The sequence below is a fragment of the Phyllobates terribilis genome, unplaced genomic scaffold (assembly GCF_046119375.1).
Source record: "Phyllobates terribilis strain yellow unplaced genomic scaffold, ASM4611937v1 Scaffold_7__3_contigs__length_470593459, whole genome shotgun sequence".
Taxonomy (NCBI): domain Eukaryota; kingdom Metazoa; phylum Chordata; class Amphibia; order Anura; family Dendrobatidae; genus Phyllobates; species Phyllobates terribilis.
This window is the reverse complement of record NW_027362767.1, coordinates 66,618,241-66,646,045: the sequence shown is the minus strand read 5'-3', so window position 1 is coordinate 66,646,045 and position 27,805 is coordinate 66,618,241. Positions and strand designations below refer to the sequence as shown.

General features: G+C 52.2%; 1 long non-coding RNA gene across 1 annotated transcript in view; it reads right to left on the bottom strand.

The window, feature by feature from the left end:
- Positions 1-1,269: 1,269 nt before the first annotated feature.
- The window catches only part of LOC141152872 (uncharacterized), a 60,516-nt gene continuing 33,980 nt past the window's right edge, over positions 1,270-27,805 (bottom strand). Inside the window, exons 2-3 of the long non-coding RNA XR_012247177.1 lie at positions 2,868-2,995; positions 1,270-1,432 (exon numbers count right to left, since the gene is read on the bottom strand). This is a non-coding gene — a long non-coding RNA (uncharacterized lncRNA). The remainder of the gene's footprint in view (positions 1,433-2,867; positions 2,996-27,805) is intronic.

The following is a 27,805-nucleotide window of genomic DNA, read 5'->3' as shown; positions in this document are numbered from 1 at the left end:
AATGGCGGAGAAGCCTGGAAAAGTACAAATGTTTCAATTTATAAATTGTTGCTCTTTTTTTTTCGGCAGCGTGTAACCTGCTGAGGATGATTGCACGGAATAAAGAGAATTGATGGAAACCCTTACAACAGCTCCATTTGTTACTTGTAAATTCTTGTAGAAAATCGGAAGGAACGGCTCTTATCACGGAGAACACATCCATCAGGGAGCTGCTCCTCTTTATGGTGATTTCCAGTATCAGCATTTCTGAGGAATCGTATACACAGAAGCTGGGCTTTTAGATAATCTGGCAAATAAAAGCAAGCCTCCTTCCTAAGCATCCACAACAGGTAGCCCCTGCCTTGTGGATATCCTCAGCAGAAAGTAACGCAAGCTCAGATTTCTTCTAATGAGGCTTAATAGACAACTGAACTACAAACTACTGTTATCGAGTAGAGCAATTAAAGGGTTTGTTCACTTTTTGGATTTTTTTTTAAATATCCTTAAAGGGGTCTACCATTTCTTTTTAATTAATGGCCTATCAATATCTGATCGGTGGGGGTGCAACACCTGGCAGCACCGCCGATCAGCTGTTACCAGCAGCAGTCAGAAGTTGGTAGATGCTGCCAGAACCCAGCAGCGCCGTCATTTTGATAGTGGCCACGGTCGGGTACTGCGAACGCACCCCCTATTTAATTGGGGCCACTATAGTTTTGGCAGGGCTGCTGTGTCCGTGAACTTCCGTCCATTGTTGATAACATTGAACCCCCCCCAATCAGATATTGATGACTTATCCTAGGGATAGACCATCAATGTAAAAGTCCTGGACAACCCCTTTCAATGCATGCATTTTGCACAGTTTGGCTTTTACAGGCTCTTTGTCTCCCCTGGACATTCAACTGTGATCATAAATCAGCTGGGAGGAGTTCAGAAAAAGACATAAAAGTTATAAACTCTCCCATTAAACTGTCAGAACAAGCTCACTGACCGATTCTCAGTTAATTCATTCTGCATCCAGCAATGGACAGTATACAACACAGAGGCTATAGAAGGCAAACGGTGCAAAATTTTTAATGAAACCCAATTACAACAATGAAATACTTTTCAGTGACAAAATGTCCCCAAAGGTGCTTAAAGTGAAGCCCAACTTGTGATTCAAATTGACTGAATGGTCGCCAACTTTAAAATGGAATTTTGTAATAAGTCTTAATTTGCCTTTTTTTTTTGCAATTTTTAGTTTTTATTAAAGAAACTGTCAGCAAGCAGGGGAGCTCCTGTAAGTCTCTATGGATTGTTTCTGCTAGACAGCAGAACATATGCTGCGCTTACCAGCACTTTTCTATTGAGCTTGTAAGCGCTGTTTTGAAGCTGAAACGCACTGTTACCTCCTAATCTCATCCAACTTTAGCTTACAAGCTAGATAGCAGCGATGGTCGGTTTCCTAGGCAATGAGCTGTAAACAAAGGGAAAGAAAAGTGTTAATATCTCAAAAACGGCTGCAAATTTTAATAAGCAGTAAATTACAAAAGTGCTTGTATTTACAAGTGTTATCTGATATTATCCATCTATTAATATTAGTCTCATTTCTGAAGGAATCAGTCAGATATTCCCCATTCATTTTATACTTTGGTAGGGACAATTCCATTAGTTGACCCCGATGTTGAACAGAGGGGACATTTAGAGGTTTCCAGTTAAGACACAGACTTTGACATAAAACATTAGAAGCTTATACAAAATTCTGCCTTATCTAGTGGCAGATAGTTATCTAGTACCTCATTGTAGTGATGCGAATGTAACAGATTGAGGACCACGATGGTCATAACTGGGCACTTCCAATCAATATTCAAGAATCGTCATTAACTGCTGCTGATGTCACTTGTGGGTTTGTGTGTGGCCCATGCATACACTTTTTAGCCCTTTATCTGAAAGTGCTGATGTCTTGCACAAGTTGAGGTCGACTCATCCACCTTTATCGTCTTCTAGAATGAGAGCGAGGTTTGCACCCTACTGTGCATTTAGAACTCATAGGAAAGGTCCACAAAATAGACTTTAGTGTCGATAGATGTGTACATACCCCAAGGACAAATTAACACTTAGTGGTGGTCACAGGGGCTGTTGCTCCAGGTAGCAAATTCTATGGCGGTGCAAAATTTCAACCTCACTTCCCCCATCTCCCATCTCCCACTGCTGCTTCTTGGAGGGAGGCAGGGGCACAGTGAGTGCCCACCTGGCCACCAAAGAACTAGATGATTAAAGCAGTCAGGGGCTGTTTAGACATCAAAGTCGATGCCACAGATTCCTATGCAGAGTGCAGCAGTAGAGACACGTTTTTCATCAGCTGCTGCACTCTGCATAGGCAGAGACCAAGATAAGAAAGCTCTCAGTAGGATGAGGTGAGCTTTGTCATTTATGCCACTGCCAATGCAGAGCACAGCAGCTGATGAGAAACTCATCTTGACTACTGCACTCTGCATAGGCAGCAATCGAACTAACAAAGCTCTGTCGTGAGCTTTGTCATCTCGGTCGCTGCCGAACAGCAGATGACAAACTGATCTCAATTGCTGCACTCTGTATAGGCAGGAACTGAGATGAAAAAGGTTCCCCTGCCTCTCTTCTTACTTGTTATTTTATGGAGGAGAGACAGAGACTTGCCAAGGGAACTGTCTTAAGTTTAAAATAAAGTGTTCCCTGTAAAAAAAAGGCAATAAAAAATCCATTCATACCAATTCTAAGAATGTTTTACATTCGAAACGCGTCTGGTGGTTACAAATATTAATTGCTTCCCTATGTTCCCCTGCACTGTGGAGTATATCTCCGTCATTTTGTTGACCTTATCTCTTAGATTTTAACCGTGAAAGAAATAAAGTATTCACATGTTTTTAATTAACCTTGGCTTCCTGGGCGCTGGATCAACTCTTCCTTCTCAGCAATTAGCAGAGCGCCTGCAGTAGCGCTGATCACGGACCCCGGGCTGAATACAAGCAACAGAGGGTGAGCTGGTATTTTTTGTCTTTTTCTGCAATAAAAAATTCAGACAATAAAGTTACAATAAACTTTAAGTTTTTACATACATTTTCATACCTTAAGTAGGGTTAGGGTAAGGTTAAGGACTAGAGTTAGGGGTAAGGCTACGGTTAGGGCTAGGGCTAGGGTAATAAAAACATACAAAAATATCATAAAAAAAAATCCACAAGTTCGAGGGCTCAAAATACTTGCTTTGACCCAGTTGCTGGCAAACCTTGATTTGCCACTGTTAACACCCCATATATACTTTAGTCTTGGTTTATGTCTTCCTCGTGGATTATCTATAGAGAAAACAGTACATCTCTGTGCAATTTATGGTCTAGGGATTGGGCAGCGATATTGATTTCTAGCAAACATGAATTAGAGAAATGTCACAATCTGAAAGTAATGAATTCCTCTGGGACTAGTTACACATCTGACCCTTAGACTCACTATCTGGTCCGGTGTGAGGATATTCGTCACAGATTATGCATTTATAAATAATAACAATCCCTACCGGAAAGTCAATGCAATCTTAAACCATTCTTATAAAACAGTGGCAATTTCCATGGACTTTACAGAGTTGGTGCAAGATCAATTTTGTTAAGTGCCCTTTCAACTGGCAGAGACAATATGGCTCATTAATGCAAAGCTATATGGTCTCCATGCACTGATTTGCAGGCTCCATCTACTGTATCTACAACTGTACAGACAGAATCTTTCCTAAAAACAATTTTTCTAGTGGAGAATTACTGTATACTTAGAGGTCAGTTAAGCATGGTGGTAAAACCATCTCCACAGGGTAAATCTGGACAAGTCATACAATGCACCAAATTTATCCCAGTGGATTATAAATGTGATCCTTTGGCTTATTTGCGGCACTTTTTTGTACCTAAATTTTTATGTAATTTGGTAAGGGTAACATTTAAAGGGAATCTGTAAGGTATTTGACCTGTAATCTTAGAGAAACATGATGGATGAGGCAGAGACCCTGATTCCAGCGATGTGTCACTTTGCTGGGTGCAGCAGTTGTGGCAGAATCACAATTTTCTTTGCTGCAGATCTAGCAGAGCTCAGAATGCTGAAAAGCTGCTAATCTGTGCTGGGGCTGGGATATACAAAGCAGGAGGACTAAACGGCACATGGCAGCTAGTCACCAAAGTGATAAAACATTATTTTATTGAAACAAAAACACAGTTCAGTAAGTGACACATCGCTGGAATCAGGCTCTCTGTCCCTGCATCATGCTTCTTTCAGATTGCATAGCAAAGACACGCCAGTAGCAGTGTGGAAGTCTAGTAGTAAATCTACCCCAATATTTTTTGCTTTGTAATCCAACAGAAAATAAACATTTTGGCATGCTCCACATGTATGGAGGGAAATTCCGTCTAGGGAGGGATGTCTGAGGACACAGAGACCGACAGAGTCTAGGAGAAGAGGCAGAAAAAAACTCCTTATGAAATCAGAGGTACATGGAGAAACAATAGAGACCCCATGAACCTCTTTGTCAGCCCCAGCCCGTAGTATAGATAAAATCCAGCAAACTCTCCACCAGGTGCACGGATGACATGATCTGTGTGCGTCAATGACTAAAGACGAAGAGATTACAGCTCCCACCATCCAATGTGGTGAAAATCGGCTTTTATTGAATAATCTATGGACAACAGGCAAGACACAAGTGCAGAAATGCAACACGTTTTGTATCACTTATGATCCTTCTTTATAGCATATGTAACGTCAATGCTGGCATACTTGTGTGGACCCTCTCCCTCCTCCCGACAGGGATGCAGACATACTCACCGCCCCGGACGCGTTGTGGTGTCCCTGTTCCCTCCTGTGTCTCCTCTGGACCTGCACATGCCGCGCAGGTCTCCCGGTGACACGCCTAGTGTGGGGCGCCACCGGAACAACGCGTATACTTTGGAAATGCTCCCAGCCAATAGCTGGGAGGCATCAGGTATTTAATGCACGCCCCCCCAGTAGGGAAGTGCCTGAGCAACCCCTGTAGTTTCTCTACTTAGTGTGTGTGTGCAACTAGTATGTTGGGAGGTCCCGGTCCTTGAGTCCCGTATATTGTCTGCAGTAGAACCTGTTCCTGAAAACCATGGTACCTGAGCCTGAAGTCGCCCTGGCGGTACCCAAACCTGAAGCCGTTCCGGCGATACCTGTGTGTCACCCTGGCCTGGATGCCACAAGTGTAATAAAGCTGTGTCTGAGAGCAAGGGGGAGGTTCTCTAGTCAGGGGAACATTAGCATGCAGTACCTCCTGTCTCAGGCCAGTAGGGGGAGCAGGCTGCCCCTATAAAAGCTGGTGCTGGGGGCAGGGTTAGAGAGAACTGGATGACCTGTCTCAGTACTGAGACTTGTGCCGGAGCAGAGCAGGGACAGAAAGTTGTATTGCACCTAAGAGGAAGTGTGGCAGGAGGAGAGCCACAAGCCAGAGACAAGAGGCGAAGTGAGCCTGTCTTAGCAGATAAAGGACTTAATTTACCAGACTTTGGTGTCTGAGGCTGGGAGGATTCCACATCCCACAGCAGATAACCAGTCCGCAGGGGACTGTATGTTCCTTGGCCTAAGAAACCTGGAGGCTCTGCCACAACAGAAGGGACCAGTAAAGCCGTACCAGGCCGGGAGCAGAAAGGAACCCACGTCGCAGGCCATACAGGCGAGAGTACACGGAAAGCTCGGAAACGTGGGCTGTTACCCTATAAGGAGGAGATAGCCAGAAGGAGCACAGAAAGCACGGTAGGCCTACACCCTCACCCTGACCAGGGCCAATTTCCCCATTGCTCTCAGACATCCAGGTCCCCTTCTAGCCGGGACTGTTTATGGGTCAGTTTACCTGTTTTAGTAAAGGCCCTGGACTGCAACCTGTTTGTGTGCTCCTTCACGCCTCCAGCACTACCGGTACTGGGACTCTCACCACCATCACTCCCACCATCCATTATACTGCCCTGGGGCCGCACTCTTCCCGTGGGGAGTCACACCACCTCAGCTGCATACACCATCAGCCCCAGCGGTCTGCCCTGCAGCGGCAGTTCCTAATGACCGCAAATCCACGGGTGGCGTAGTCGGACGTTATCAACAGCACATAGCAGACTACCACTGGCCTGACCACCCTGAGCCACGGAACCGGGTTGCCACTACTACTCCAACCGTTTCCCTATTGCCCGGATCCGAGTGCCCCACGGCCCAGAGGGTGAGTCAGCTTTGGCGTAGTCGGCAGGATTTCGTGCCCGCAACCACCGGGTACTGCGTGCCTTCAAAAGACTGTCATACCTGCCGTGGTGAAGGTTCCCGCCATCCGGAGCCGTTTCCCACCATCTTCAGTCGGTTCCCGCCATCCGAAGTTGTTTTCCCACCGTCGGACGCCATCTTCAGGACGCCGCGCGGGAAGAAAAGGGGCGTGGACGTCGAAACGGCGTGAGACCCGAAGCTCCACCCAACGCACCGACGCTGCGCAAGGTCCTGGAAGGGAGAGAGATTGACGCTGAAGTCACCAGGACGCGACGCAAGGTCCTCGTCCAGAGCTGCACCAGTGGATCCGCGGCCTACAGAAGAGGATCGTCGGAAGGTAGGCCACGCTTAACTAGGGGGGGAGGAAGATGTCGGACACGGAGGTGCCCACTACAACCAACGCAGCTGCAGCAGCGGTGATGCCCTTTTACCTGCCCTACATCCCTGGAGCGGCCCGGCTGCCCAAGTACTCAGGGGAGCCCCATGCCCTAACTGACTTTAAGGAAAGGCTGTACAGTTTGTTCCAGGTTTACCCCCTGACAGAGGAACAGAAGGTCAGCATATTGACAGGGCAGTTAACTGGCGCAGCCCAGCGGGAGGTAAAGTCATGGCCCGCTGAGGAGAAAAGAACTGTAAAGGGTATCCTGGCCCGGCTGCAGGGTACCTTTGACACACGTACCTCCGCTGAGATTAAAATGAGGTTCTATGGATGTAAGCAGCGGGCACAGGACAGCATCAGAGACTATGCCCTAAATTTGCAGGAAGCCCTGAGGGCCATACAACAAACTGACCCTGGCAGCGTGCAGTAAACGGATAAACTACTGACAGAGCAATTCATAGAAGGTCTGCTGTCTAGCGCCCACAGGGTCCAGCTGCGCCTCATGTTCTTCCAGAACCCTGACCTGACATTTGCCCAATTCAAGGACAGGGCCATAAGGGTGCTCCGTGAATCCGTAACAAGTGGCGCTATAAACCCCCGGCGCCCTGCTCTCACCTACCACCAGGAGGCGGAGCCCTCCTCTATGGACCCCGTGGGGGCTAATGCACAGGCCCTGAACCAAGCCCCGTCGAAAGATCTGCATCACCAAGTCCAGGAGCTGACCAGGAGCGTCACGGCGTTGACCAGGACCATCCAGGCGTTACAAGTGGACCCTTCAAGACCCATCGAGCTGGCTTCAAGTCCGGAGGATGTCCCGTGGCGTCGACAGAGGAGGATCCCGTCGTTCCGAGGGAGGCCCACAGACCGCTACGCAGAGGATGGACAGCCCATTTGCCGTCGATGCAACCAGCCCGGACACATTTCCAGGTACTGTAATTTAAACGGGTACAACCTGGGGCAGAGGGCCAACCCCCAGGCATAAGATCACCAGGCCCTTATAATTGGCGTGATAAGTACGTTGGACGGCACCATGAGAATGTGCGTGGACTATAGACAAATCAACCGTATCACCCACAAAGACGCATATCCGCTGCCTAGAATAGAGGAGTCTTTAGCCGCACTAAAATCAGCTAACTTCTTTTCTACTTTGGACCTTACTAGAGGGTACTGGCAGGTTCCTGTGGCAGAGGCTGACAAGGAGAAGACCGCCTTCACCACCCCGATGGGACTGAGTGAGTTCAACTGTATGCCCTTCGGGCTCTGCAACGCACCAGAGACCTTCCAGAGGCTGATGGAATGCTGTCTAGGGCACCGAAACTTCGAGACGGTCCTCCTTTACCTGGACGACGTGATCGTCTATTCAAAGACCTACGAGGACCATGTAAAGCACCTGGCCGAGGTGTTCGAAGCCCTGGCAGGCTACGGCCTGAAGGTGAAACTATCGAAGTGTCACCTGCTGAAACCGAAGGTCCAGTACCTAGGGCACATGGTAAGTGCGGAAGGAGTAGCCCCCGACCCTGACAAGGTCACGGCAATCAAGAGCTGACCAAGCCCCTCGAACATCAAAGAGGTGAGACAGTTTCTCGGGTTGGTAGGCTACTACCGAAGGTTCATCCCCGGGTTCACTAAGATGGCAGCTCCTATGCAGGACCTCCTGATTGGCCAGTCTGAGTCCCGAAGTCAAAAGCCACCCTTCAAGTGGGATAAACCGGAAGAGGAGTCCTTCCGCCAGTTGAAGATGGCCCTCACGGGGGATGAGATCCTGGCCTACCCTGACTATGGCCAGCCTTTTATTCTCCACACAGACGCCAGTAATGTGGGACTGGGAGCCGTACTGTCCCAAAACCAACAGGGCAGAGAAAGGGTGATCGCGTACGCCAGCCGGAAGCTGAGACCCACCGAGAGGAACCCGGAGAATTACAGCTCCTTCAAGCTAGAATTCTTGGCGGTGGTGTGGGCCGTGACAGAACGCTTCAAGCATTACCTGGCCTCCGCCAAGTTCACCGTGTACACGGACAACAACCCGTTGACACACCTGGACAATGCGAGACTGGGTGCCCTGGAACAGCGGTGGATGGCCCGTCTCTCCAACTATGACTTTGTGATCAAGTACCGGGCAGGCAAAACCAATGCCAACGCTGACGCCCTATCGAGAATGCCTCACTTACCTGAAGGCGACGAAGACCCAGAAGAGCTGGAGGAGGTAGAACTCCCCGCGTTTCACCAGTATGGAGCCGCTCAATACTCCCACAGCGTGAAGGAGGAGGATCTAACAACTGTGATGATCAATCCCCTACCTCACCACAGCTGGGCCGAGACCCAAGATAGTGACCCTGCCATCCGCCTAGTGAAAGATCTGCTGACCCAGGAAGACGCCCACATGGATCCGGATGCTCCAGAGGAAGCCAAGCAGCTATGGAAAGAGAAGAGCAAGCTGTTCCTCTACGAAGGCAAGCTGTGCAGAAGGATTGTCAACCACCGGACGCACGAGCTGACCTGGCAAGTCGTGGTCCCAAGGCAGGATGCAGCTATGGTCCTGGGGGCTTACCATGACAGAGCGGGGCACTTCGGTTGGAAGAAACTGGAGTTCCTGCTAAGAGGACGGTTCTTTTGGGTCGGCATGAGAGGGGCTGTAGAGAAGTGGTGCAGAGACTGTGGCCCTTGTCACCTAAGGAGGAAGGACTGTGCCAGCCAGAAGACACCCTTGAGGCCCATCGTCACCACGCAGCCTCTTGAGCTGGTAGCTCTAGACCACGTCAAGTTGGCTCCAAGCCGGTCAGGGTACATCTACGCCCTGACAATCGTTGACCACTATTCCATGTTTTCTCGTGGTGGTGCCGGTAAAAGACTTGACAGCCCAAACAGCGGCCAGAGCCTTCCAACAATACTTCTGCCGTCCACACGGGTATCCGGAACAGGTCCTGACAGACCAGGGTCCAGCGTTCGAGGCTGAAATCTTCCAAGAGTTCTGCAACCTCTATGGCTGTAAGAAGATTCGGACAACGCCTTACCACCCACAAACCAACGGGATGTGTGAGAAAATGAACAATATAGTCATTGACCTCCTGAAGACGTTGCCCCTGGAGGAACGCAGCCTGTGGCCAGAAAAACTGCCGGACCTGATAGACCTATACAACCATATCCCGGTGAATGCTACAAACTGCACCCCGGCTTACCTGATGCGAGCCAGACCAGGTAAGCTGCCCGTAGACCTGGAGATGGGAGTCCTAATGCCTGAGGACACCTCCCCGGATGCGGACTGGGATACGGAAAGGCAACTGCAGTACAAGAAGGTACAGGAGAGTGTGGAGAAGAGCCTGGCCCAGGTGAGAGAGGCAAGAAAAACTCTTCAACCAACACGCCCCTGCTGGTCCCCTGGAACCCGGTGAGCAGGTCCTGAAGCGGAAGAGAAGGCTACATAAGTTGGACGACCAGTGGGAAAGGGAACCCTACACCATACTGCAGTCTGACCACGACAACCCGAAGGTGTGCGTGATCACCAAGGACGGAGGAGAAACCACTAGTACCGTCTCCAGAGACCACCTCAAAAGGTGCCCCGAGCAACTCCGTAGTGCAGAAGAGGATCAGAGTGACCTTGAACCCGCAGAGGACAAGGAAGAAATGATCAGCACCGTTCTCAGAGAGTTCCCTCAGTCCTGGACTCGAATAAATGATGCCATAGTGGTACCCATCCTGCATTTCCTGCAACCGGCACAGCAACAACCAACACCAGAGCCGGAAGGTGAAGAGGAGCAAGCGGTTCCAGAGGCAGAAGAGCCTGTATCAGCAGCCCAGGAGAGTCAACCCTCTGCTGACAGTGAGCCTGCCATGCCTGCGGTAAGCCAAAGAACCCGCAGACAGCTGCCTGCCCTACCTGTACACCCAGCTGGTAGCTGTACCCCTAACGCTAGTGGGGAAAGCCAAGTCGGTCCACCACCAGACAGTGGGTTAAGGAGATCAACCAGGAGCACAAAGGGGCAGATACCCGCTCGCTGGAAAATATAGAGCGCGCTAAAATTGTAAATAACCCTGTTGCCAAATGTTGAATTGTTTGCCAAGTTACCTGCGTGATTAGTAATTGTGTGTTTCAGTTCCTTACAGTTGCCGTACAGACTCGAAGGTTATGGACTTTTTATAACCGGAATCTTGTATGGACTGCGTTCGGAGCCTAACCAAGGAATGAACTAAGACTGTGAAGGACTTGGGGTAGGACAGACCCCCACCTGGTTAAGGCTCCCCGTTGTATTGGTGATATAGACACCCGGTCACAGACCACACTGTGACCTTAAGAACTCAAGCTGTGCGTCGTCTGTCTGTTAATGTTTTATAGTCATGCATATTGTCTTTGTTTACTGTTTAGTCCCGGAGTACTAAATTTTACTAGGGGGGAATGTGTCACCCTGGCCTGGATGCCACAAGTTTAATAAAGCTGTGTCTGAGAGCAAGGGGAAGGTTCTCTAGTCAGGGGAACATTAGCATGCAGTACCTCCTGTCTCAGGCCAGTAGGGGGAGCAGGCTGCCCCTATAAAAGCTGGTGCTGGGGGCAGGGTTAGAGAGAACTGGATGACCTGTCTCAGTACTGAGACTTGTCCCGGAGCAAAGCAGGGACAGAAAGTTGTATTGCACCTAAGAGGAAGTGTGGCAGGAGGAGAGCCACAAGCCAGAGACAAGAGGCGAAGTAAGCCTGTCTTAGCAGATAAAGGACTTAATTTACCAGACTTTGGTGTCTGAGGCTGGGAGGATTCCACATCCCACAGCAGATAACCAGTCCGCAGGGGACTGTATGTTCCTTGGCCTAAGAAACCTGGTGTAACGGGTCTGGGAGACGGAACCTCTGAGCAACTATACAAGGGGGCGATCCTTGTAAGGAAGCGGGTGGTGACCGGGGAAGACGGGCAGGTAGTCACAGCAGGTGACCGGGACAGTCTCTGGGTAAACGGGCAGGAGGTCACGGCAAGTGACCGGGACAGTCTCTGGGTAAACGGGCAGGAGGTCACAGCAAGTGACCGGGGCAATCTCTGGGAGAACGGGCAGGGGGTCACAGCAAGTGACCGGGACAGTCTCTGGGTATAGGGTTGGTACGACCTGTGACGGCTGAGCCTCCAGGTAGGCTAGCAGGCGGATGGCAGGTGTGTGCTCCCAGGTGAGCAGGCGAGAGTCTCTGGATAAGCAGGTGGTCACAGCATGTGACGGCGGAGCCTCCAGGTAGGCTAACAGGCGGATGCAGATGAGTGCTCCCAGGTGAGCAGACAAGAGTCTCTGGACTGGCAGATGGTCACAGCACGTGACGGCGGAGCCTCCAGGTAGGCTAACAGACAGGTAGCAGGTGAGCGCTCCCAGGTGAGCGGGCAAGCTGGTCCATAGACAGACTGACAGGTATCGGAAGGCAGACCGTCGGACCTCAGGCTAGCAAGCAGGAAAGCGGATGACAGGCAGGAATCAGGCAGCAAACTGGCAGGAAACTGGCAGGCAACTGGCAGGCAACTGGCAGGCAACTGGCAGGTAACTGGCAGGTAACTGGCAGGTAACTGGCAACGGGACCTGAGGGCTGAAGCAGAGTAGTGAACAGTGCAACAACATTGCTCGGGCACCTCCATTTTGGAGGAGGTGCCTTATATATGGTGAAGTCCTCCGGCCATTGGCCGGGGACTCCTTAGGACGGCGCGCGCGGCCCCTTTAAGAGGGAGGGAGCGCGCGCGCCCTAAGCACCGTGGCCAGGAAGGAGCGCGCGCTGCCAGCAGAGCGGGAGGAGGACGCCGGGCTCGGAGCGGAGGGGTGAGGGGAACAGCGTCCCTGCCTAGCAGGGGGCAGGGACGCCGACGCTACAGTACCCCCCCCTTTAGGCCCCCCCTTTTTTAGGCCAGACAGAAATTTAGCAAGGATGAGAGGGGCATGGATGTTCTCCCGGGGCTCCCACGTTCTCTCCTCAGGACCAAACCCCTTCCAATCTACTAGAAAAAAGGTCTTTCCTCTTACCCTTTTGGTGGCCAGAATGTTCTCTACCTCAAACTCGTCTTCAGCAGAAACCGGAGCAGGAGGCGTACCTGTAGACTTGGAAAAAGAGTTAAGTACCACGGGTTTGAGGAGAGATACATGGAAGGAGTTAGGGATCCGTAGGTTGGCCGGGAGTTTCAATTTATAGGCCACCGGGTTGATCTGACTGATTAACCTCCAGAGGACCGATGAACCGAGGCCCTAACTTATAGGAAGGAATCTTGAGCCGGACATACTTGGACGAGAGCCAGACTTTATCCCCAGGACGGAATTGTGGAGGATCCAGACGTTTTTTGTCAGCGTGTCTTTTCATCCGCTCGGACGACTGAAGGAGTGCGGACCGGGTACTCTCCCACAAGGAGGAAAATTTGTTAACGAGAGATTCCGCAGCCGGATTATCCACCGAGGTGGAGACGGGAAATGGTATCCGAGGATGCTGACCGAAGACTACAAAAAACGGGGATTTGGAGGAAGATTCGCTCTCGTGGTTATTGTACGAGAATTCAGCCCATGGCAGGAGATCCACCCAGTCAGAATGGTGGGCATTAACGAAGTGCCGGAGGTAACTGGTCAGGTTTTGATTGATCCGCTCCACTTGACCATTAGACTGTGGGTGGTAAGCGGAGGAGAAGTCCAGGGTGACGTCTAGCAGTTTACAAGTGGCTCTCCAGAAGCGTGAGGTGAACTGTACCCCACGATCCGACACGATGTGGAGGGGCAGGCCATGAAGACGAAAGATGTGGCGGATAAAATCTTTAGCCAGCTCGGGTGCAGATGGGAGGCCTGGCAGGGGAACGAAATGAGCCATCTTGGAAAAGCGGTCAGCGACCACCCAAATGACCGTACAACCAGCAGAGACGGGGAGATCAGTTATGAAGTCCATAGCTATATGCTGCCAGGGGGCAGCAGGTACAGATAGCGGAAGGAGGCGACCGGCTGGCAGATGTCTCGGAACCTTGTTGCGGGCGCAGGACACACAGGCAGAAACAAAGTCAATTACGTCCTTGTGCAGGGTAGGCCACCAGTAGTGCCGGGTAATAAGCTGGAGGGTCTTTTTCTGACCGGCGTGGCCAGCTAGTTTAGACGAGTGACCCCAGTGTAGGATCTTCTCCCGATCAGGTACTGATACGAACGTTTTACCGGGAGGGAGACGATTTAGACTCACAGGAGCCACCTGCATTACTCTGGCGGGATCGATGATGTGTTTAGGTTCCTCCTCGAGATCAGACACCAGAAAGGATCGGGACAAGGCGTCCGCCTTGATGTTTTTGTCAGCCGGGCGAAAATGAAGAACAAAATCAAAGCGAGCAAAAAACAAGGACCACCGGGCTTGGCGCGGGTTAAGTCTCTGGGCATGCTGGAGGTAAGCCAAGTTCTTGTGGTCAGTGTAAATTATTACCGGGTGAAGAGCCCCTTCGAGCAGGTAACGCCACTCCTCCAATGCCAGCTTGATGGCCAATAACTCTCGATCTCGTATGGAATAGTTGCGCTCCGAAGGGGAGAAGAGTTTGGAGAAGAAGCCACAAGTTACCATTCTCCCGGAAGACGATTTTTGGGTAAGTACCGCTCCGGCTCCAGAGGAGGAGGCGTCAACTTCCAGGAAAAACTGCTTGTTGCCATCTGGACGATGCAGCACCGGGGCGGAAGAGAAGGCCTGTTTTAAGGAAAGAAAGGCCTCCTCTGCTTCGGGCGACCACTCTTTGGGATTAGTGCCCTTACGGGTGAGCGCAGAAATTGGGGCAGTCCGGGAAGAGAAGTGCGGTATGAAGAGGCGGTAGTAGTTGGCGAAGCCCAGGAACCGCTGAATGGCCTTCAACCCCTCCGGTCGAGGCCACTTCTCGATGGCAGACAGTTTCTCAGGATCCATTCGTAGGCCGGTCTGAGAAATTATGTAGCCCAAAAACGGAAGCGAGGTCTGCTCAAAAAGGCACTTCTCATATTTAGCGAAGAGGTGGTTCTGCCTGAGCCTGAGCAGGACCTGACGAACATCCCTCTGGTGAGTCTGGAGATCCGGAGAGAAGACCAAGATGTCGTCCAAGTACACCACCACGCAGGAGTAGAGAAGGTCCCGGAAGATGTCATTGACCAACTCTTGAAAGACGGCGGGAGCGTTACAGAGACCGAAGGGCATTACCAGATATTCATAGTGGCCGTCCAGGGTGTTGAATGCCGTCTTCCATTCATCCCCCTGACGGATACGGACCAGGTTGTACGCCCCACGAAGGTCCAGTTTGGTGAAGATTCTAGCCCCCCTCAGACGATCAAATAATTCCGGAATGAGCGGAAGGGGGTACTTATTCTTCACCGTGATCTGGTTTAGGCCTCTATAGTCTATGCAGGGACGGAGAGAGCCGTCCTTCTTTTTAACGAAGAAGAGGCCTGCTCCCGCCGGGGAGGTAGATTTCCGGATAAATCCCCGGGCCAGGTTCTCCTCAATATATTGGACATAGACCGGGTCTCAGCAGCGGACAATGGGTAAATACGCCCACGGGGAGGAGTAGTACCGGGTAACAGGTCGATAGGGCAGTCGTATGGTCTATGAGGGGGTAGTGTCTCTGCCTCCTTTTTATTAAAGACATCAGCATATGACCAATAAGGAATCGGAAGTCCAGGTAGATTAGCTGGGGTAGGAGAAGGACGGACGGGATGGACGGGAACCAAACCAGTCTTATGGCAGTCCTGTCCCCAGCGAAGGACCTCTCCGGTCTGCCAGTCAAGCACGGGTGCATGTTTCTGGAGCCAAGGTAGGCCTAGCAAGAGGGCATGAGAGAGTCCAGGCAGAACATGAAAGGAGATACTCTCAGAATGCAGCATTCCCACCTGCAGAGTAATGGATTCGGTGATGAGTTGGATGGGACATGGTAAGAGGCCTCCATCCACGGCAGCGACAGATAAGGGTACAGCCAGAGGTTTGGTGGGGATGCGGTATTTCTCTACCAGGGACTGTGAAATAAGATTCCCGGCTGCTCCAGAGTCAAGTTGGGCTAGTTCGAAATAACGGTTCTCCCCGCAGACGATTGAGACTGACAACAGCAGAGATGGAGAGGATTTATTCTTGTCTAGGATGACCTCTCTGAGCGATCCTAGACACAGGCGTTTCCCGACCTCTCCGGGCAGGTACGGATCCGGTGCTCCTTACTGCCACAGTAGAAGCAGCTCCCCTCGGCACGGCGTAAGTCTTGACGGGTTTTGACCATCTTGGTCTGGTCGACCTGCATAGGCTCAGGAGAGTGTGCCTGGGGAGAAACGGAGGGAATAACGGGTTTCTGGAAGATGGGAGCTAGACGTGGAAACCTTCTCTCACGAGAGACCTCTTTGGCGCGCTCCTGGAACCGTAGGTCAATCCGGGTGGCAAGAGTTATTAAGTCGTCGAGAGTGGTAGGAATGTCCCGACCGGCGAGTTCATCTTTAATACGGCCGGACAGACCCTCCCAGAAGACAGACACCAGAGCGTCGTTATCCCAGGCCAGCTCCGAGGCAAGGGTACGGAACCGTATGGCATATTGGCCCACGGTGAGATCTCCCTGACGGAGGCGTAGCAGAGACGATGCGGATGAGGTCCTTCGTCCGGGTTCATCGAAGACTTTCCGGAAAGCCGTGAGAAAGGCTGACAAGTCGGACACCAGAGGGTCTCCTCTCTCCCATAGAGGATTCAGCCAAGCCAAAGCCTCCCCCGTGAGGTGGGACATGATAAAGGCCACTTTGGACCGGTCGGAGATAAACTGGTGGGACAAGAGTTCGAAGTGCAGGGTGCACTGGTTTATGAAGCCCCGAGCTTGAGCGGAGTCACCTCCGTAGCGAGGAGGTGCGGAAAGCCGGGGTCCAGGACAGGATACCATGGTATTGGTGGGCAGCGGCGCTGCCGGGTTGCGAGTCATGACACTAGCGGTGGTTGCTGGTGGAGCAGTCAGAGTGTCCAGGCGAGAGTTGACATTCCGCAGGTGACCCAGGATGGACTCCTGTTGGGACCTCTGACGGGACAGTTCATGACATAGGTCCGAGAACGAGGGAGCTTGGGTACCACCGGGTTCCATGGCCCGAGCAAACTGTAACGGGTCTGGGAGACGGAACCTCTGAGCAACTATACAAGGGGGCGATCCTTGTAAGGAAGCGGGTGGTGACCAGGGAAGACGGGCAGGTAGTCACAGCAGGTGACCGGGACAGTCTCTGGGTAAACGGGCAGGAGGTCACGGCAAGTGACCGGGACAGTCTCTGGGAGAACGGGCAGGGGGTCACAGCAAGTGACCGGGACAGTCTCTGGGTATAGGGTTGGTACGACCTGTGACGGCTGAGCCTCCAGGTAGGCTAGCAGGCGGATGGCAGGTGTGTGCTCCCAGGTGAGCAGGCGAGAGTCTCTGGATAAGCAGGTGGTCACAGCATGTGACAGCGGAGCCTCCAGGTAGGCTAACAGGCGGATGCAGATGAGTGCTCCCAGGTGAGCAGGCGAGAGTCTCTGGATAAACAGGTGGTCACAGCTTGTGACGGCGGAGCCTCCAGGTAGGCTAACTGGCAGGTAGCAGATGAGCGCTCCCAGGTGAGCAGGCAAGAGTCTCTGGACTGGCAGATGGTCACAGCACGTGACGGCGGAGCCTCCAGGTAGGCTAACAGACAGGTAGCAGGTGAGCGCTCCCAGGTGAGCGGGCAAGCTGGTCCATAGACAGACTGACAGGTGTCGGAAGGCAGACCGTCGGACCTCAGGCTAGCAAGCAGGAAAGCGGATGACAGGCAGGAATCAGGCAGAAAACTGGCAGGCAACTGGCAGGTAACTGGCAGGTAACAGGCAACGGGACCTGAGGGCTGAAGCAGAGTAGTGAACAGTGCAACAACATTGCTTGGGCACATCCATTTTGGAGGAGGTGCCTTATATATGGTGAAGTCCTCCGGCCATTTGCCGGGGACTCCTTAGGACGGCGCGCGTGGCCCCTTTAAGAGGGAGGGAGCGCGCGCGCGCGCCCTAAGCACCGTGGCCGGGAAGGAGCGCGCGCTGCCAGCAGAGCGGGAGGAGGACGCCGGGCTCGGAGCGGAGGGGTGAGGGGAACAGCGTCCCTGCCTAGCAGGGGGTAGGGACGCCGACGCTACACCTGGAGGCGCTGCCACAACAGAAGGGACCAGTAAAGCCGTACCAGGCCGGGAGCAGAAAGGAACCCACGTCGCAGGCCATACAGGCGAGAGTACACGGAAAGCTCGGAAACGTGAGCTGTTACCCTATAAGGAGGAGATAGCCAGAAGGAGCACAGAAAGCACGGTAGGCCTACACCCTCACCCTGACCAGGGCCAATTTCCCCATTGCTCTCAGACATCCAGGTCCCCTCCTAGCCGGGACTGTTTATGGGTCAGTTTACCTGTTTTAGTAAAGGCCCTGGACTGCAACCTGTTGTCTGTGTGCTCCTTCGCGCCTCCAGCACTACCGGTACTGGGACTCTCACCACCATCACTCCCACCATCCATTATACTGCCCTGGGGCCGCACTCTTCCCGTGGAGAGTCACACTACCCTAGCTGCACACCTCATCAGCCCCAGCGGTCTGCATGCAGCGACGGTTCCTAATAACCGCAATCCACAGGTGGCGTAGTCGGACATAATCATCAGCGCATAACGGACTACCACTGGCCTGACCACCCTGAGCCACGGAACCGGGTTGCCACTGCTACTCCCATCGTTCCCCTACTGCCCGGATCCGAGTGCCCCACGGCCCAGGGGGCGAGTCACCTGAACCTGAATCCGCTCCAGCGGTATCCGAACCCAAAGTCGCTCCAGGGGTACCTGAACCTGAAGCCGCTCCGGCAGTACCTGTACCTGAAGCCGCTCCAGCAGTATCCAAACCTGAAGCCGCTCCGGCGAAACCTAAACCTGAAGCCGCTCCAGGGGTACCTGAACCTGAAGCCGCTCCGGCGATACCTGAACCTGAAGCCGCTCCAGCGATACCTGAACCTGAAGCCGCTCCGGCGGTACCTGAACCTGAAGCCGCTCCGGCGGTACCTGAACCTGAAGCCGCTCGGTGATACCTGAACCTGAAGCCGCTCCTACGGTACCTGAACCTGAAGCCGCTCCGGCGGTACCTGAACCTGAAGCCGCTCCGGCGGTACCTGAACCTGAAGCCGCTCCGGCGGTACCTGAACCTGAAGCCGCTCCGGCGGTACCAGAACCTGAAGCCGCTCCGGCGGTACCTGAACCTGAAGCCGCTCCGGCGGTACCTGAACCTGAAGCCTCTCCGGTGATACCTGAACCTGGAGCCACTCCGGTTGTACCTGAACATTTGATAAGATCCTATTAAAACGTATCGTAAGTGATCAGAAATGCGTTGCATTTCTGCAATTTCTCTACTTGTGTCTTGTCTGTTGTCTGTGAATTATTCAATAAAAGCCGATTTTCACTACATTGGATCGTGGAAGCAGGAATCCTTGTTTTTTGTCCCTGTTAGATCTATACCATACAAAACAGAGCCATTATGTAGCGCTGGCGTCCCTGCCCTCTGCTAGGCAGGGACGCTGCTCCCCTCACCGCTCTGCTCCGTGCCCGGCGTCCTCTCCCCGCTCTGCTGTCAGCGCGCGCTCCTTCCCGGCGTCCTCCTCCCGCTCTGCTCTCAGCACGCGCTCCTTCCCGGCCCCTGTGCTTAGGGCGCGCGCGCGCGCGCTCCCCTCCTCTTAAAGGGGCCGCGCGCGCCGTCCTAAGGAGTCCCCGGCCAATGGCCGGAGGACTTCATCATATATAAGGCACCTCCTCCAAAATGGAGGTGCCCGAGCAATGTTGTTTGCACCTGTGTCTCACCTGTGCTTCAGCCCTCAGGTCCCGTTGCCAGTTACCTGCCAGTTACCTGCCAGTTTCCTGCCAGTTTCCTGCTAGTTACCTGCCTGATTCCTGCCTGAATACTTGTTACCTGCCTGCCTGCCTGAGGTCCGACGGTCTGCCTTACAACTCCGGTCAGTCTGTCTAAGGACCAACTTGTCCGCTCACCTGGGAGCGCACATCAGCTACCTGCCTGCTTGCCTGAGGTCCGACGGTCCGCCTTACAACTCCGGTCAGTCTGTCTATGGACCAGCTTGCCCGCTCACCTGGGAGCGCTTCTCCGCTACCTGCCTGCTTGCCAGCCCGGAGGCTCCGTTGTCACGTGCTGTGACCACCAGCTATCTCAGAGACTCTTGCCCGCTCACCTGGGAGCGCATCTCCGTTACCTGCCTGCTTGCCAGCCCGGAGGTCCCGTTGTCACGTGCGGTGACCACCAGCTATTCCAGAGACTCTTGCCCGCTCACCTGGGAGCGCTTCTCCGTTACCTACCTGCCTGCCAGCCCGGAGGTTCCGCCGTCACGTGCCGTGACCACCTGCTATTCCAGAGACTCTCGCTTGCTCACCTGGGAGCACACATCTACCATCTGCCTGCTAGCCTACCCGGAGGCTCCGCCATCACAGGTCGTACCTACCCCTTACCCAGAGACTGCCCTGATCACTTGCCGTAACTCCCTGTCCGTTCACCCAGAGACTGCCACCCGCTCCCTTACAAGGGCCGCCCCCTTGTATAGTAACTCAGAGGTTCCGCCTCCCGGACCCGTTACAGTTTGCTCGGGCCATGGAACCCGGTGGCACCCAAGCTCCCTCGCTCTCGGACCTCTGTCTTGAACTGTCCCGTCAGAGGTCCCAACAGGAGGCCATCCTGGGTCACCTGCGGAATGTTAATACTCGCCTGAACACTCTGTCTGATCCACCAACAACCTCCGCCAGTGCCATATCTTGCAATCCGGCAGCTCCGCTGCCCACTAATACTATGGTATCCTACCCCGGACCCCGGCTCTCTGCACCTCCTCGCTTCGGAGGCGACCCCGTCCAGGCTCGGGGCTTCATAAATCAGTGCACCCTGCACTTTGAACTTTTGTCCCATCAGTTTAATTCCGACCGGGCCAAAATTGCCTTTATCATGTCCCATCTCACCGGGGAGGCCCTGGCCTGGCTAAATCCTCTATGGGAGAGAGGAGACCCCCTGGTGTCCAACTTGCCTGCTTTTCTCTCGGCTTTCCGGAAAGTCTTCGACGAACCCGGACGGAAGACCTCATCCGCATCCTCTCTGCTACGCCTCCGTCAGGAGGGTCTCACCGTGGGCCAATATGCCATACGGTTCCGCACCCTTGCCTCGGAGCTGGCCTGGGATAACGACGCTCTGGTATCCGTCTTCTGGGAGGGTCTGTCCGGTCGTATTAAAGATGAACTTGCTGGTCGGGACATTCCTACCTCTCTCGATGATCTAATAACCCTTGCCACCCGGATTGACCTACGGTTCCAGGAGCGTGCCAAAGAGGTCACCCGTGAGAGAAGGATTCCACGTTTAGCTCCTACTTTCCAGAGACCCGTCATTCCCTCCATCTCTCCCCAGGTACACTCTCCTGAGCCTATGCAGGTCGACCAGACCAAGATGGTCAAAACCCGTCAGGACTCACGCCGTGCCGAGGGGAGCTGCTTCTACTGTGGCAGTAAGGAGCACCGGATCCGTGCCTGCCCGGAGAGGTCGGGAAACGCCTGTGTCTAGGTTCGCTCAGAGAGGTCCACCTAGACAAGAATAAATCCTCTCCATCTCTGCTGTTGTCAGTTTCGATCATCTACGGGGAGAACCGTTATTTCGAACTAGCCCAACTTGACTCTGGAGCAGCCGGGAACCTTATTTCACAGTCCCTGGTTGAAAAATACCGCATCCCCACCAAACCTCTGGCTGTACCCTTGTCTGTCGCTGCCGTGGATGGGGGCCTCTTACCTCGCCCCATTCAACTCATCACCGAATCCATTACCCTGCAGGTGGGAATGCTGCATTCTGAAAGTATCTCCTTTCATGTTCTGCCTGGACTCTCTCACGCCCTCTTGCTAGGTCTGCCCTGGCTCCAGAGACATGCACCCGTGCTAGACTGGCAAACCGGAGAGGTCCTTCGCTGGGGACAAGACTGTCATAAAACCTGCCTGGTTCCCGTCCATCCCGTCCGTCCCTCTCCTACCCCAGCTAATCTACCTGGACTTCCGATTCCTTATTGGTCTTATGCAGATGTCTTTAATAAAAAGGAGGCAGAGACATTACCACCACATAGACCATACGACTGTCCCATCGATCTGCTACCCGGTACTACTCCTCCCCGTGGGCGTATCTATCCTTTATCCGCTGCTGAAACCCGGTCAATGTCCGAATATATTGAGGAGAATCTGGCCAGAGGATTCATCCGGAAATCTACCTCCCCGGCGGGAGCAGGCTTCTTTTTCGTCAAAAAGAAGGACGGCTCTCTCCGTCCCTGTATAGACTATAGAGGCCTAAACCTGATCACGGTGAAGAATAAGTACCCCCTTCCGCTCATTCCAGAATTATTTGATCGCCTGAGGGGGGCTAGGATCTTCACCAAACTGGACCTTCGTGGGGCGTACAACCTGGTTCGTATTCGTCAGGGGGATGAATGGAAGACGGCATTCAACACCCGGGACGGCCACTATGAATACCTGGTAATGCCCTTTGGTCTCTGTAACGCTCCTGCCGTCTTTCAAGAGTTGGTCAATGACATCTTCCGGGACCTTCTCTACTCCTGCGTGGTGGTGTACCTGGACGACATCTTGGTCTTCTCTCCGGATCTCCAGACTCACCGGAGGGACGTTCGTCAGGTCCTGCTCAGGCTAAGGCAGAACCATCTCTACGCTAAATTTGAGAAGTGCCTCTTTGAGCAGACCTCGCTTCCGTTTCTGGGCTATATTATCTCTCAGACCGGCCTACAAATGGATCCTGAGAAACTGTCTGCCATCGAGAAATGGCCCCGACCGGAGGGGTTGAAGGCCATTCAGCGATTCCTGGGCTTCGCCAACTACTACCGCCTCTTCATACCACACTTCTCTTCCCGGACGGCCCCAATTTCTGCGCTCACCCGTAAAGGTACTAATCCCAAAGAGTGGCCACCCGAAGCAGAGGAGGCCTTTCTTTCCCTTAAACAGGCCTTCTCTTCCGCCCCGGTGCTGCATCGCCCAGATGGCAACAAACAGTTCTTCCTGGAAGTTGACGCCTCCTCCTCTGGAGCCGGAGCGGTACTTACTCAAAAATCATCTTCCGGGAGGATGGTAACTTGTGGCTTCTTCTCTAAACTCTTCTCCTCCTCTGAGCGCAACTATTCCATAGGAGACCGAGAGTTATTGGCCATCAAACTGGCATTGGAGGAGTGGCGTTACCTGCTCGAGGGGGCTATTCACCCGGTAATAATTTACACTGACCACAAGAACTTGGCTTACCTCCAGCATGCCCAGAGACTTAACCCGCGCCAAGCCCGGTGGTCCTTGTTTTTTGCTCGTTTTGATTTTGTCCTTCATTTTCGCCCGGCTGACAAAAACGTCAAGGCGGACGCCTTGTCTCGGTCCTTTCTGGTGTCTGATCTCGAGGAGGATCCGAAACATATCATCGATCCCGCCAGAGTAATGCAGGTGGCTCCCGTGAGTCTAAATCGTCTTCCTCCTGGTAAGACGTTCGTACCAGTACCTGATCGGGAGAAGATCCTACACTGGGGTCATTCGTCTAAACTAGCTGGCCACGCCGGTCAGAAAAAGACCCTCCAGCTTATTACCCGGCACTACTGGTGGCCTAACCTGCACAAGGATGTAATAGACTTTGTTTCTGCCTGTGTGTCCTGCGCCCGCAACAAAGTTCCGAGACACCTGCCGGCCGGCCGTCTCCTACCTCTGCCAGTACCTGCTGCCCCCTGGCAGCATATAGCGATGGACTTCATTACTGATCTACCCGTCTCTGCCGGTTGTACGGTCATTTGGGTGGTCGCTGACCGCTTCTCCAAGATGGCTCACTTCATTCCACTGCCAGGTCTTCCGTCTGCACCCGAGCTGGCTAAAGACTTTATCCGCCACATCTTCCGTCTTCATGGCCTGCCCCGTCACATCGTGTCGGATCGTGGGGTACAGTTCACTTCCCGTTTCTGGAGAGCCACTTGTAAATTGCTGGACGTCACCCTGGACTTCTCCTCCGCTTACCACCCACAGTCTAATGGTCAAGTGGAGCGGATCAATCAGAACCTGACCAGTTACCTTCGGCACTTCGTTAATGCCCACCATTCTGACTGGGTGGATCTCCTGCCATGGGCCGAATTCTCGTACAACAATCACGAGAGCGAGTCTTCCTCCAAATCCCCGTTTTTTGTAGTCTACGGTCAGCATCCTCGGATCCCGTTTCCCGTCTCCACCTCGGCGGACAATCCGGCTGCGGAATCTCTTGTTAACAAATTTTCCTCCATATGGGAGAGTACCCGGTCCGCACTCCTTCTGTCATCCGAGCGTATGAAAAGACACGCTGACAAAAAACGTCTGGACCCTCCTCAATTCCGCCCTGGGGATAAAGTCTGGCTCTCGTCCAAATATGTCCGGCTCAAGATCCCTTCCTATAAGTTAGGGCCTCGGTTCATCGGCCCACTGGAGGTCATCAGTCAGATCAACCCGGTGGCCTATAAATTGAAACTCCCGGCCAACTTACGGATCCCTAACTCCTTCCATGTGTCTCTCCTCAAACCTGTGGTACTTAACTCTTTTTCCAAGTCTACAGGTACGCCTCCTGCTCCGGTTTCTGCTGAGGACGAGTTTGAGGTAGAGAACATTCTTGCCACCAAAAGGGTAAGAGGAAAGACCTTTTTTCTGGTAGATTAGAAGGGGTTTGGTCCTGAGGAGAGAACGTGGGAGCCCCGGGAGAACATCCATGCCCCTCTCATCCTAGCTAAATTTCTATCTGGCCTAAAAAAGGGGGGGCCTAAAGGGGGGGGTACTGTAGCGCTGGCGTCCCTGCCCTCTGCTAGGCAGGGACGCTGCTCCCCTCACCGCTCTGCTCCGTGCCCGGCGTCCTCTCCCCGCTCTGCTGTCAGCGCGCGCTCCTTCCCGGCGTCCTCCTCCCGCTCTGCTCTCAGCGCGCGCTCCTTCCCGGCCCCTGTGCTTAGGGTGCGCGCGCGCGCGCTCCCCTCCTCTTAAAGGGGCCGCGCGCGCCGTCCTAAGGAGTCCCCGGCCAATGGCCGGAGGACTTCATCATATATAAGGCACCTCCTCCAAAATGGAGGTGCCCGAGCAATGTTGTTTGCACCTGTGTCTCACCTGTGCTTCAGCCCTCAGGTCCCGTTGCCAGTTACCTGCCAGTTACCTGCCAGTTTCCTGCCAGTTTCCTGCTAGTTACCTGCCTGATTCCTGCCTGAATACTTGTTACCTGCCTGCCTGCCTGAGGTCCGACGGTCTGCCTTACAACTCCGGTCAGTCTGTCTAAGGACCAACTTGTCCGCTCACCTGGGAGCGCACATCAGCTACCTGCCTGCTTGCCTGAGGTCCGACGGTTCGCCTTACAACTCCGGTCAGTCTGTCTATGGACGAGCTTGCCCGCTCACCTGGGAGCGCTTCTCCGCTACCTGCCTGCTTGCCAGCCCGGAGGCTCCGTTGTCACGTGCTGTGACCACCAGCTATCTCAGAGACTCTTGCCTGCTCACCTGGGAGCGCATCTCCGTTACCTGCCTGCTTGCCAGCCCGGAGGTCCCGTTGTCACGTGCGGTGACCACCAGCTATTCCAGAGACTCTTGCCCGCTCACCTGGGAGCGCTTCTCCGTTACCTACCTGCCTGCCAGCCCGGAGGTTCCGCCGTCACGTGCCGTGACCACCTGCTATTCCAGAGACTCTCGCTTGCTCACCTGGGAGCACACATCTACCATCTGCCTGCTAGCCTACCCGGAGGCTCCGCCATCACAGGTCGTACCTACCCCTTACCCAGAGACTGCCCTGATCACTTGCCGTAACTCCCTGTCCGTTCACCCAGAGACTGCCACCCGCTCCCTTACAAGGGCCGCCCCCTTGTATAGTAGCTCAGAGGTTCCGCCTCCCGGACCCGTTACACATTACACAACTGTGTACAGGAGCCCTTCTTCTGTGTCACCCAATCCATGCAGTAAAAACTGTGCCACATTCATATGTACTTTATTGAGTATCTCTGCCTTGAGCAGGCTTTATAGGACTCCGTGCAGTGCACTTCATAGCTAGTTTGGCAGCATTGCTCTAGTAGTGTTATTAAAGGTAGTATTTTTAGGGTACTGTGGTATAAAACCCCTAAATGGCCACTGTCATGCTTCGCTCACTACTCTGATATGACTCTATGATTTGCAGACTGACATTGTAGTTATTATATAGCCTCTATGGCCGACATTATATGACTTCTGTACCTGGCAAGATCACTGTGATTTCATTTAAAGATACTTTATTAGATTAAAGGGGTATTTAATTGTTAGCCAGTTATGACTAGGATAAGAATATCTGCCTATATGTAACAGCCAGCGCTTGCCGAAAATTACAGACTATGCTATGCCATATAAGTAAATGAGAATTAAGGAAACGGCGTAACAAAGCCTGTTTAACTGTTTTCGTAGTCCTGACCACTAGTGGCTGCCACATGCAGCAGAATGGAGTTGGGACCGACATTTATCAGACATTTTTGGCAAATCCTATAGATATGTCATAAATGTCTGAAACGCGAATATCCCTTTAACTTCAAGTCTACAAACTATGCATCTATTGTATGGTATTTGGACATACCCTTAAAGTTTTAGACACCTAAATCGCTTAATTGCATATCTTGTTGGCTAAGTATTATTTTTGCGATAGGGTTTCATTAAAAATTTGGAATCTTTTGGTTTCCATAACTTCTATGTATCATAGTTGTTAGGGCTCACACCAGGTGAGGTGGATTCACTAAGCCATAGGTCAGGGTAAATACAAGGACTGACAGGGTCAATAGTACAGCGAGCTAGATTTGCCATGTGGCAAGTGAAACAGCGAGCAACCGGATAACAGGCTATGCTGGACAGCAAGCAAACAAGTGGAGCTTAGCACACTGGAAGCCAAAGAGCCAGAAGTGTAGACAAACACAGAGGAGCAGATGAAGGGTTAAACGGAAGGTCTAAATCAAGATTTAGATGCTAATTGCAGAATTCACATAGATTATTTCAGCTTGTTGTGAACAATCTCCACATAACAGTTCGTAATGCTTTCAGGAGACGATAGAGTAATCAGCACGTCTGAGGAAAAGTAAATGCAGGCTGTAGAAACCAGAGGAGTTTGCAGAGATGACTGCAACTTAATGTAAACAGTCTCTAGAAAACAGATTGTACTGCTTACAGCAACCAAAGGATTGATTGGCACTTCTAAAGAGAAGTAGATGCAGGCTGTAGAAATCACAGGAGTTTGCAAAGATGATTGCAGATAAAGAAACTAGATGGTGGTAAACTCCTAGACAAATAGCAACTCAACACCATACTGACTAAAGAGTCAGACACATAAGACAACAGTACAGAGCAGACTGCACAATGAGCTAACAGTGAATTCATAAGTGAGCTTGTTCTCATGGCAAGATCTGTAACCCTAATTATTGTTTCCTTACTAATCTTCTAAGCTAATGAATGAACACATCAAAGATAATTTTTCTACAGGTCATAAATCAGGTTAGAACTAGAAAATGGTTCGGGAGAAAAGAGATCAGTATTTTGGACCTACTGACAGAGTCACTGGTAACCCATTCTACAATCTATGTACTGTGATAAATAGGGGCTGTAGAATAGTTCACAATTTTTAATGAAACCCTATTGCAAAAATATTTTTTAGCCACAAATGCTTACATTTAATTAAGAAAATTCTCATGTCCCTTAGGTTTATATGAGATAATTTATACTAAAAATGCTACCACCACTGCACAGTCCAGATATTATATCATTCTGCACCCAGACCACACAAGTGCAGGTGTTATTGCCCAATTTAATGCATAAGTTAATCATCTTTAAAACCCACGCACTGTAACAATAGCATATGATGTTATAAGCTGATAATGTGATTCCAACCTTGCAGATGGCATGCTTTAAAATAAGATTTTTTCCTCCCTCCCCTCTTTCATCCAAAAGAGCTCAGGCGGCCTGCATAAAGGCTGCAGCAATTTACTGTTTGGTAACATATTAGATTTTACTGCTGGCTTTGCAAGAAATATGATCTACTCGAAACATCAATTTAAGTCGCATGCCTTGAAGCTAAAGACGCCTTTTGTTGCATCTTTAAAATTGTGGAGAAGTACAATACCGCTTAAGTTTGAAAATAATCCCCCCCCCCCCCTCCCAACAGCATAATATAATCTAATGGAATAATTTATGTGTATTTATTGTAATCATTAAAAAGGAAAAGCACGAGGAGAACGTCAGAAAG